Source organism: Pipra filicauda, unplaced genomic scaffold (genome assembly GCF_003945595.2).
Source record: "Pipra filicauda isolate LSUMZ 115617 unplaced genomic scaffold, ASM394559v2 scaffold169_size1572857_pilon, whole genome shotgun sequence".
NCBI classification, from domain to species: Eukaryota; Metazoa; Chordata; class Aves; order Passeriformes; family Pipridae; genus Pipra; species Pipra filicauda.
Genome location: NW_024104206.1, coordinates 261,167 through 274,350, shown reverse-complemented (window position 1 = coordinate 274,350; position 13,184 = coordinate 261,167).

Sequence of the window (13,184 nt, the reverse complement as noted above, 5' to 3'; positions counted from 1 at the left end):
ACTTTCTTTGATAGTGAAAATAAGAAACCTTAACATATACAGAAAAGCCACTAATAAAGTCAATGCACATACTTTTGCCAGAAATGCACAATAAAAGAGTCAACTTCTTAAGGAAAAAAAAATCCTTTGTACAGATGCAGAGAAGCTGATTTAATTCCAAAATGCACATTGCAGAACCAGACAGTGCAGATGCAATGCAAAATAAATCAGGCTTTCACAGCAGGCAAGTATTTTCTCAAGTGTCTTTCAAAGGAAAGGTAAAAGCACCTTGAATACAAAGGAACAAAGGGGGAAATGAGGTACAACATACTAACTTATTCCCAAAACACATGCTGACACATGGTCTAGACAAACATACACATAGTCTAGACAAACATACATATCCTTCACGTGTATTATACAGATGACCAAAAATCAATGCAATGAACTAGTTAATGTTTTCTGGTTGAATCAGCCTCCTCAGGCTTTCATCTGCAAGGTAAGGACAGTTAACAGTAAAACTCATCAGAGCCACCTTAAATCATGATCAATAAGTTTTAATGAACCAGAGTAATAATGTTTATTTTTTACATCATTAAATGTTACTAGGCACCTTTGAAAATGTGACATTAAATCTTTTCCCACAGAATAATACAATTCAATTTCACAATAGATATAATAAACATGTAACTCAATAATAGGGGGGAGAGGGGCAGAAAGGAGAGAGTAGCAATAAAAATCCAATAAAAAGTTTTATAAAAATGCTTAACCATAAAAACAAGGCTAAAAAGTGTCACTGCTGATTCCCTATTAGGAATCAACAGAGACAGAGATGGGCTTTAGGAGAGATTGAGTAGGAGGAAAATATTCCATAAGCAGTCTGGGGAAAAGTGAACAAAATTTGCCTCAGAGGTTAAGGCAGATTCACAGTAATGAGATAGAAGGTTATGTCAGATAAGTAGGCAGATACTGAAAGATGCAGAGTTTCAAAATTCAGAGAAGCTGCACTTATAGCAACTAAGCTCAAACTTTTCTGGCAACCTAATTTCTACATTTGTGATCCCACTTCTGGTTGTATTTCTAAATTCATGAACTTGCTCCTTATTGCAGTAGAGGGACTTACAATTATATTTCCATCAGACCCACTGCATGTGATGGCCTCTAGGATGCACCCACCTTCTGACAATTTCCCCTACATCCAACAAATAACCTGGCCCCAACCTGGATTTCAGTATTTCACTTTCCCATTGTTTTGTTTATGACATGTAAGTATAAAACTATGACACCTGTAAGTTCTATCTAGAGTCAGTTTTTCCAGACTAGGTTTAAGGTCTTCACATTTGCACTGACACAGACTATATGTAACCAAATGAGCTCAAGCCAAGTACTCGTAATAAAAAAACAAGCAGTTCCTGGGTGTCCAAATGTATTTGAACAAAGATTTTTTTTTTGGCACTTCAATGAAGAGTAGGAGTAATTGGCCCTGATGCTAAGGGTTGGCAACCTAACTTTACAAAATGCTAGATATTTTATTAAGGTGAAAGATGAACAGGCTTTGTGTTGGATTTTAAGTCATGAGGGTTAATTATTATCAGAGGAATTGTATCTTGAGAAAAGGAGATCTTCCTCACTGAATTGATGTTTCCTAATGATGTATCATAAATATGTTTAATAGTATTTACTACAGAGTTCAGAAATTGAACTTTAAAGGGGTGGTGAAAATTAAAATCTTGTTCCTGAAATTTTACACTGCGCAAGGAACAGCAGAAAGATATAGCTTCTTTGGAAGCAAGACTCTATGTCTCTGAAATGACCAAAGATAGAAATTCATATCTTCTGAGACTTCTCTTTGTAATTGCTACTCATTAATTTAGCTTCTCTCCCTGGCAACATAATGGAGCTGCTGTTGAGAAAACAAATTTACTAAAACACTTTGAAGTCTGCCATACAAACTTTATTTTTTAATAATAATATAAAATTAATGAATAGAGAGCAGAAGCTATACTGTCATATGCCTGAATTTCAGCAGTATACTGTTTTCTTTAGGATATTTTAGCACGGAGCTTAAGGTGTTCTCAGTTAAGTTATGGAGACAGTTTCCACCTTCCACTGTGGCTGCAGCAGAGGACTTAAACTGAGCCTTAATTAGAAGCCTCTGCTGTATTGTTGATTAGCCTTTCTTCTCCCATCTCCAATGTGTCAAAATTCTGTTCCCAAACTTAAATCAAATTGGAAATGAACTATCATGTTGACAGAAATGAAGGGTGATGACAAACAATGAAGGGTAATGATAAACAATAACTTTGAAGGGACGTATTTAGTGCAGTACATAAAGATTAGTATTACTTCTGATCTCATTTAATAGCTTCAATAATGAGCTAGAAGAGGGAGTAAATGGTACATTAATGAAATCTGCAGATCTATTAAACTAGGAGGAGCTGAGCACGCTGCTGAAAATGGAGAAATAATTCAAGGGTTCACAGGAAAATTAGAAACACAGGTAGAATATTGCAATGAGATTCAGTTTAGAAAACAGATGAGTAATATTTGGGTAAAAAATCAACAGATGGTAACAGGTAAAAATCTGTAATGCTGGAAGAGATTTAAAATTAAGAACATCAGGAAAACTAGGCAAGAATCTGTAACTGAGCAGTAGATATAAACAGTGAAATTTGGGCGAAACCATTAAAGAAAAAGTAAACAAGTAATGACTCATCTTAAAGCAGGTCTACAACGATCAGTTCCCTTCTGCATATAGCATGGGCACTGGAAAAACAGACTATCAGTCAGATGGTTAGAGACTTTACAGCTATGGAAGTTTTTCCTCGTAGAAAATTTAGAAGTAAGCCATCCATATAACAGTGCTGTCCTTCATGAAGTGAATGACATAACAGTGAGCCACTGGCTAAAAGACCATAAAAAAGCCTGAGACTGAAGAAATAAAATATTCTCCCACTGCTTCTGGTAATTGCATCATGCAGCTTGAATATTTTGATATTGCTGAGGAAACTGCCAATGTAATGCCAGCTGCTACAAGCTTTCCAATGTCAGATATATGTACACAATATCTTGGAGAGCTAAAGATAGTTGTGAGCAAGTTAATTGCAGTGGAGGAGCTCACACAAATTAATCTTGCTGGGAATAATTCTACAGAAACTATAATGGAGGGTAAAACTGATGTTACATCACTCCCTCTACCAGAGCCTATTTCAGCAATTCAGCATGGCAACAGCATTAGGATGTATGGTATGTATTTAAAATGATATTCCATATTGGTCATCAGTCTTCAAAAGTCCTTGGTAGTTCTTGGATGTGAAGGCAATTGTCCTTTATTGCTGAGTGCCTCCATACAGTATTTTTAAGTGGGCTTGTCCACTCGGGAGTTTGTCACTGTCAGTATGTTGTGACCCAACAGTGAGTGTGCAGAGAGCAGGGCATTGATCCACAGATTTAAATTTGCACACTTCAGTAGACAACCTGGCAGAAGCCCTTTCATGTAAAACCGTGCTCTATTCATTTATATCTTGGCATGTCCTGCCGTTCCACACTTCTGGATCATTCATCTTCTAGAGGAATAACTTAAAAACAATGAGCCATCATGCAAAAATGTCAGGATAAAAAAAGGAGGATATGTATATATGAAAAACAATACAAAGAGTACCAGAAGCATAGGTAGATCCCTGATCCCTTTCAATGCACCCTGTTTGATGAGACAGCACCCTTTCACTGATGTTTCAGGGAGAGCTGTCTACATTTTCTAGAAACTGAGAGCTTCAGGATGTTTGTAGAGCTATCTACTGGCAAACTCGGTTGATATGATTTTGCCAGGAAAATATCTGCTGTAACTAATCAGATTCACTGCAACTGTTAGAAAGACACATGTGAATGATCCTTAACTGAACTTACTAACATTTTTAAAATACAAGACAAAGTCTTCCACATGTTTGAAAGCAGTATAATTTCTCTATTTATGTCATGAATCTGTAGGTTATTTCACTACACAGCTAAATTTTCAAAATCATGCACATAGAATCTTCACTGCACATACCAAGTTCTGCTTTAAAACCTGTATACCCATTTTTTATCACTACACACGCTTCAAAATCCCAGCACCTTATCCAAGGGTTACCTCACTGGAACATCGTTTAAGTGTCCATATGAATACAAAACCAGAGGTCAAATTTGGTTTGTTGGAAAACATAGGCCCAGTATCTGATTGCTTTGGTGCTTCTGAAACTTCTCCCTTGTTAACAGCTAAATCACATTTACCCTTAGAAACCTGTCATACTACTTGGCTTTTTTTGCTGAAAGATTATATACATCATGTCTATATTATTCTCCCATTCTAACATTCACAACTTACATATTTCCCAGCATAGGAATTATTTTCTTACTTCTGACCCCACATGCCATCAAGATGTCAGCAGCCCCTGTTACCACTGCATTCCCAGAAGGCAGAGGTGTGCGCTCATCACATCACATGGTGGGTAGAAACGTTGCTGGGAAGTTTGAATGCTTATAGGCACAGTATCAGTGGAAATCCCTAGCCAGGGCCAACCAAATTTGAAAGAAAACTAATGTTTTCAGACATACATGTCTGAATAAATGGATTGACTGATATTGGTGTTGTAACTGATGCAAAGCCTGAAAAGCTGGTGCAATTATAATATTAGGTACCAGAGGATATACTTGAAGGAGACCCAATACAGATGCTAATACTAAGGGAAATGCTTCCAGCAAGATGCATAAGACCACAATAAAGCAAAAATCAAAACCATCAGATAAACCTGGTTTTAAAACTAAACGATCACAGAAACATTTCTTTTTTTCACTCATGCAGATTTTCTCACCAAAACACTAATAAACTAGAAAAATTCTTAAAACATTTTACTTTTTTTTTTTTTTTCCTTTCAAGTTGTTGGTTTGGTGGTGTTTTTTTGTTGTTTTGGTTTGGTTTTTTCTAATTATCATTATTATTTATTTTAACACATTCAAGGAAAGGATTTTGCTTAGACCAACTTTGTATTGGGGATACCTTGACAAAACAAAATTATTTCAACATTTATGATATGTATAAATGATATGTATAAAGTCCTGCAGAGCCTCACAATTTTTTTCAGAATTAGCTTGAAATAGTGCAACCAGTTTTTATAGCACTGAAACTGTATCTTTCATTTTCTTTTTCTTAAAGAAATACTGTTTCTCATGTCACTGACTATGATTATGACTTTAGTAAATATGCTTGAAAAGCTTCTTCCACCAGTCAGGATTAAGAAATCCCATTATATTAGTGCATTTACATAAAATTCACTTCCCTATATCAGCAGTATAGAACTATCTACTATTAAGCAGCAGCATACTATGAGAGACAGTAGCTGATATTAGATTTGTGCTACACCATTATCTTGTAAGTATTTTTTTCCTTTTGCAAGAAAGGAAAATTTTATCCTGCAAAATATTAGTGAACACTACTCCTTACACCTGGAAAGGGAGATAAGTAATACAGCAGTACTTTAATTTGACAAAGTAATTCAAAGATCTATTTGAAATTCAGTAAATACAGGTTATTTTTCAAATAACTTGTGTTTTATCTCTCTCTCTCTCTCTCTAGTCTTCCAAACAGTATTACAGATGAGCAGTGATGTCTTAGGATTATGTTATTCTGGAAATATCACAAAACATGTTCCTGACCCTGAAGCTAAACTAATAGAATCAGAAGAAAAAAATTGATTCAACTGTTTAGCATAGCTCTCTCTTGCTTGATTTCAACACACAAATAAAAAAAAAAAGATTAAAGGATATGGTAGATATAATGGTGCAGCACTGCCTTTTTTATCATTAGAGGTTGTCTCCTTACCAAAGAAGTCACATGAATGAATACAGCATCTCATTCATTTAAGCTCTTTAGATCTTCCCTCATGTTTTAGCTTGGCACAGAGTAAACTGAACAGTCACATAGTGTAGGTGAAATCAGACACATTTTTCCCCTTGTGATGAAATACTCCAGACTTTTATAACCACGTAACAAAAGTGTTTATGGGTAAGCAAGCCTATTTTTGCATCCGTCTCCTTTGTATCTCTCTTAGTTGCCTCTTTCAGACTGAACCTGTGAATAGACCTAGTAATGGTTGTTGTATTTAAGCTTTTGGCTTCTGAGTGATCAATATTGCATCAAAGGCAATATTTAGAGCAGTGAGGATGTAGATGTTGGGTGCAATTATACACTGAACTCTTAGAAACGTTTCTGGTTTCACACATTCCCATGGAGGTCTGTAGAAAAAACCATAGGTGCTTATGTAAATAAAAGACTACATCATGATCTATGGCATAGATTGGGGTAGAGAGGGCAAAAGTAATCTTTTCTTTTCTAGCTTTTGAAAAGCAGATTTTGTAAATTATCATTATTTTAGCAGAATACGTAGAGCAGCATATTAAATGTATTTAAAATCTGTCTACTGGTGGTGCTGCTACCCACATCATTTTCTCTCAATCTGCACCAAGGAAAGAAGTTGCAGCAACAAAGCTGTTACCTTTTATGTAGACTATTACTGTAGCTTACACTGTTTCAATTATTTGTTTCCTTGCCAAAGAGTGAGTAACTTTACGCTGAGTTCCAAGTTCTCCAGTGGATTGTGCTCTACTGATTATCAATTATTTTTATACTCTGCTTCTGGACTCTATTCCTGAACTTAGTGTCGGTTTTGCTTTGTTTTATTTTAACATATATCCTTTGGCAGAAGCAGGAAAATGGCAGGTAAAGTTTTGTTGGGCCTCTGAATTCTAGCATGGAGCCTGCTCCATATCTGTAGGAACAGTCCAATCCAATTAATGCAAAGAAGTTGATAGGGGCTGAAGCTTTCTCAAAGCAGACTGAATCTTTGGCAGATTACACAACCAAAAATTAAAAAATTCTCCACTGAGCTTACGTAATGTGTATTTCTTCTCCAAGGCTTATATTGGGTCCAAATTTAAGGAATCTTAATAGATAGGGAAAGAGAGGTATGCTGACAAGCATGAGTCACCGGTGTCCCAATTTTGATTCACTCCTCACTCAGTGTCTAGAGATACTAAAGCTATCTTGTTTTCTTCCAGCAAAATCCTCATGTTTCAGACACTTCTGATCCATACCACCCACACAAATTGGAAACTGAAAAGAAAAAGGCAGACCAGACTTGTGGTGTAAAACAGTGAAGAATAGATCCAATGATTATTAGAGGTGTTAGATGAAAGATTTTCAAGAATCCATTTCTTGTTTAGCCTGAGTCAGGTTAGACTGTGCATTCCTCAATAACCAGGTGAGTGTCTTATGCAGCATGTACTGGTTATCCAGTACTGAACTTATAAATTTCTCTCCTTTTTTCTTTTTGGTCATTCTGGATATCTTTTTGATAAACAGTATACCATAATGCTGCATTCTGACAAAATATCTTGGTTCTAAAAAACGTGTCAGTTTTCAACAGTTAAAAAAATAAAAAGTCATAATAATCTTTAATTTTTAGATCTCATCTGTACATATTCATTTTTTTTTTCCTTTTAAACATCTTAATGCAAAATTCCTCAGAGTGCAGTGGAAAAATGCAAATTTTATCACACTTCCACAAGTAGAATACCAAAAGATTTCCATTTTAGACTCTATATGGACACAGGCTCTATAAACAAAATCAACACAAGCTTTCCATTAAAGTCACTGGCAGTTGGATCAGATCTTAGCCTTCACCAAAATGAATTTAATCAACTGGAATAAAGGAGAAAATAACACATGAATGCTACCTAAATTTTTCTTCCATCAAAATATCTTTCTTCATATGACTGTAACTTATATTTTTAAAGCTATTTTTGCAGTCTTCTTTCAACATGGCTGAACTTCCACTACGGCAATAGGATGTTAAATGGGTATTGCAAAAATGATTTGCATTTTTATTTCACTCTCCTTCTTCCAATCAAGATTAGCCAAGTCCTCATAAAGATATGCTATATATAAGATTTCTAAGGGTTTCCTAAAGGCTGCAGGTTCGGTATTTTTCCTGCAGTTACAGCACAGAGCCTTGGATTAATGCCTAGAACAGACCCAAGGTGTGTATTTCTCAGCATGCTCTGTCATGTGCTATTGGTTACAGAGCTTGCAATTGTTATCCAGCTGGATTAGTGCCTTAAGCGTACCTTTGCCATTCAAGGAGAAGGTTTAAACAGAACAAAATCTTTGTTCTCCTACAATAGTTCAAAGAGAACGTCAGCATGACAAAGCAAGCTCGGAGCACTTTCTTAGGAGATCTTCTGATTAGTGTAACTCCTGGTTATTTGCATAGCACACTTTACAGCCATTAATTTCTCTAGGTATTGGTTTGTTCTGTATTTAAAAGTAAGGTAATATTACTTTTTTGATACTTTTTTTTCATTTTTTCCCCTTGAATATGCTGAGTTTTAAAATGAGAAGAGCTCACAGATGAAACAATGGAAGGAGAACACACGTAGGAAATAACACTGCCAAAAGACAAAGAATCTTTAAAAAAAAAAATCAACTGATACCAGTTGTTTCCTGCCACAATACTGGAAGCACTCCAGCGCAAAAATATTCTAGTGCTGTTATGCACAAATCTTTCTCTGTCCCTGGAAAGACACTACACAGGAGAAAAGAGTTCCTAATGAAAAGAGAAATGGTTTCTCAAAAGCCACAGAAGAAATCAATATCAGGATTAGGAAAATATTTAGATCTTCCATCAGGCAAATGTCCCTTTCAGAGGACAATACCTATCTGCACCTTCTCACATCTACTGTAGAATTATCTGGCACTGAGAACATTTCTGAAGAGCAGAAACCTGCAGATATATGTTTACTTTAGAATATGTAATTTAAAAAATGGAAAGCTAGAAGTTTTTTGTTAGCTTTAATTGTCTTTCATATTTATGTATATTCTGAAATCAAGTATACTGTTCTGCTTTGTTCTGGAAAGCACGTCTTGAAGTGCTCAACAGCATATGAAACTTCATACATTCCTTCAAAAACTGACATTAACAGAGCTTTGTAACTGAAAAGTTAAAATGTCAGAAAGAAGACCTGAAACCCAAACTCACATATCTCTGCCCCTCTCTGCAGTAACCTGCATGTACTGCTGAGTGGATGCTGAAATGTATCTTTTCAACCATAACTTCACAATACCATTTCCTGTACTTAATTTACTTTGTATTTTAAAAGTTGAATGATTGCCTATTAAAGTCAATACTATAGAATCTCAGCTTCTGTGGAGAAGGAAATATTAAAGGCATGTGTTCAGTATACAACCAATTCAAATATGAAAATTGTAATGACGTTAGAGATTACCTTTTTATCATTCAAATTTCTCCTGTGAATCTGTAAGGGAAAGAGGAGATTTTATAAAAGACATAATTATAACTGCTTTTGAAGTGATTTGTGATCACAATCTACTAAGAGGATGGATAAGTATTTGACTATAGGACTAGAATTTTAACAGATGTGACAAACCTATCTGCAAACAATAGCAGCATCAAAAAGTGCTATGCTTTTCCATTGTGGTTTATCTCTATCATTGCCCAACTACCACTTTAAAATTTATCCTCTTGACAATCATTAAAGCTTGAATACAAACTCTTCTCAAACTATATTTGTATATATATTCATAGGTTTGTGTAGACATTCATCACTATGACAAATGAAGGAAACTTTTGTTTAAAGCTGGAAATAGCAAAAAAAAAAAAAGTTTGGCTATTTGAGCATAATTCAGGGAAATCTATGGAATAATGCCATTATCCCACTCACAACACCTGATACCTGTAAAATCCCATGAGTTCACTCATCCCACTCACTTCTGCAGGCACTATGTCTCTTAATGATTCTTTGACCATTGTGCAATCTCTCCTGGGTGCTTGTTTCTCATGCAAAGTCACCGCATCATTTAGCAAGATAAATACCTGTATGCACTTATTGTGAGACAGGAATCCCATCAAGAGAAGAGGAAATCATTCAGGTTCTCAAACATTGGCAATTTCATAATTTCATTTGTTTCTTAAAGCTCTGTTTCTTTCCACACATGGCCCATACCATTTAAAAAGAAAAATAGCTTGGATAATCTATATAACTCTACCAAATAGGAACAGACTGACAAAGCACTGAAAAGAACATGTCTATACTGTGTTCTCTGAGTTAAATTTCAAAGTCATCAGATACGAGTGTTGCTTAAAGTTTAGTAAGAAAAAATCCACAACCCTTCATGTAAGAAAAAGCAAACTGTTACATGACTTAAGATCACAAAACTGGATGAATTTTTTTTTCTCAAACTTAATAAGTGACCCCTAGGATAAAACTGACCTTTGGTCAATGATCATATCTGAGAAATTTCAACTGTGAAGGTAAAAGTTTAACAAAGTCATAAATAGTTGGAAAGGATAGAAAGAAAACATTAAAAAAACCCTATAAATGTCACTACGCTCCCCATCTGAAATACCATTACTAGTACTTTTACAATGCAGTACAGACAGCAGACTAAAGTGATCAATGGAACAACAATCTCTCCTTAATAAAGAGGAAAAACATCATGAAAACTGCAGATGAGATCATGGATCATCCAGAAGACCACCTACTGAAGAAAAAGACAAAGAGGAAAAGAAAGTCTGTTTTAGCCAGCTTCAGTTCCTTGCTGGACTGACCCTTGAACCACTAAGTCATCAGTTTCCAAACATCCCATTTTACTGGCCAATTACTCAGCAGAACATGACATGATCAATGATCTGAAAGTTTTCAGCTGGTTGTATTGATCAAATATATAAACAAAACACAACTGTCAGCTGCTCTGAGTTTACTGCTGATGAAGTGATGTTTAAAACAATTAAAGAATTAATGCTTGAACACAGATGAAAAAAGCTTAGCTGATATAAAAGAGCAAAAATGTTTAGTGCTCAATTAATAATTTGCCTTCTAATTGATTTTTTTAATTGTTTGACTGGCAAAACAGAGGTGTGAGCTATAATTACCAGCTACCTATAATAGCTCTGAGGTTTTTTTGGATTTTTGTTAATTTTCCAAAGTAAAGGAAGCAGGATTACTGAGGCTGCCAAACTCTTTTCAAATTATTGGTGCTAAAAAAAATAAATATCAGAAAATGCAAATTATTACAAAATGTGAAGGTTGATTACTTTTTGTAAAAAAACAGGCAGATGAGCAAATGCTATGAAATGCTGAGGCACACAAAGGAGTTACGGTAAACTAATGAGCTTCCAGGTGTCGGCTGAGCTTGGGTAACTAATATTTGCACTCTTAGCCTCGAGCAAATCTGAAGCAAAAGGTGTTAGATAAATCTTTAGGGAGAGCACCCTCTGTTAGGAGGACCAGCCCTAAACAAGAGTCAAAGTCTGCAAAGATGCACCACTTTATGAAGAACCTCATTCCTCCTTGACCTACTCTGAAAATAGGAACAATTTCAACTTTTAAAGGCGGTAATTTAATTTCCCTCTGACAGCAACAGAATGATCCAAGACTCAGTACTATCTCACCTTTTCAGAGGAGGTGTCTATAAAACAGGGGCTGCTTTCAAGAAGAGACTTGAAGTCAAAGTCATTATTGGTCTCACTGGAAAATGTAATTTATGCCTAGAAAATAAGGAGCTGAGTTAAAGAAAATGGAAGGGGAAAGAATTAAGCATGAAAAGAACACTATTTAAGGAAAGGGTGAAAACTGAGAGATTAATTTACTGTTAGCTTCATTTTATCTCTTGTAAGTACATTTTTTAATTCTCTAAATCAAAGTTCTTCTGCTCTGTGTGTGTTGCCATTATTTCCCTGGAATTGAAAATGTCTGTTTTGTTCAGCAAGTGCATGTTAGAAATCTTGGGCTATTAAAAGATGGTGCCAATGTTAACTATTATACAAAGGATTAAATCTTAACTAAGTAGTATTAAAAAGTGACTTTATAAACCTTTAGGTTATTGGTACTTAAAGATTTTTCAAAGAAAAGAAGACCAATATGAAGGATTAATAGTTAAGGTTATGCAAAATCCACTTAATCAGCATGGCTAATTTTAGCTTTAACTAAAGCTGCTGGCAACTATGTGCATTTTGCTTTGGGGCTTTACTTTTGAAGAGAGTGATGAATACATTTTTGAGGTAAATTTATCTTCACTGAAAGTCTACCTAATGCTCTTTAATTGCTGAAAAAGTGATTTTAATAGCATTTGCATTTAGGAGAGGAAGAAGGTCTTCAGCTGTGCATCTTTAAGACCCTAAAATAAGCATTTTATTTTCACATATGGAATAATTTAATTTGTCATAAACTGAAGTCTTTTTAGGCACTTTCAATACTCCTTTTTTTCCTATATCATGAATGAATTAGTTGTAATTCACGCAGGTTTGCCTCCCTATGCCTGCAGTTGGCCTGAGAAGGTCATCCCACCTTCCCCTTTCTCTTACGATTTTCACAACTAGTACTTTTTCAGTGGAACCCGAAATCAGCTAGGATCATAAGGTATGATATACTGGATTAGATTCAGTGCATCCAGCTATGTGAATATTCTGTGTTTGGCAATGATCAGCATTTTCAGAAGAACACACGTGAACCTCCAGTGAGCAAATGAACTTTCTCTCACCCTGTGCTAAGGCTTAGGCCCTGTGTACTAAAGCTGACAATTGCATGTAATTAGATCTGTTCAATCTTTCTGAAATTAGGCTGAGTAACTGAACAAAAGGCACTTTAAGGAAACAGGGAGTCTCAACACCGTGTCAGGAGTGATGCTCTTTCTTCTGGCAGTAAATTTATTCTGTAATGAAGGTTGTGATTAGCTCTGTGCACTTATAGAGGTTGAGTTTAGAGTTTCAGCTAACTAGTCTAAGTGCTGTTAGCACTGTTATTGTGATAGCAATTGTGCTTAGCAATCTATTAGAGTCACATAAATATCCGGGTGGCAAGCTTGGGCTGATCTTGGTGCTACCATGGCCATACAGCCATACACAGCTGTGTGCATCTCCTATAGGCAGCATCTGCAAGGGCTAGTTTTATAGGGCTTTTTTCAGTGCATGTCTTCAAAGCCTTGCATGTCTTGGATATATGTCCCACAAGAGATCTGAACCAATGCTATGTTAGAAAAGCTGTCTTCCAGATTGCAAATGGCAATTAGATTGACTAGGCTCAATGAAACTGAGATAATACACACTGCATTATTTCCCTTGGCTAAATGTCATCTGGTTATGCAATTCTGCCTT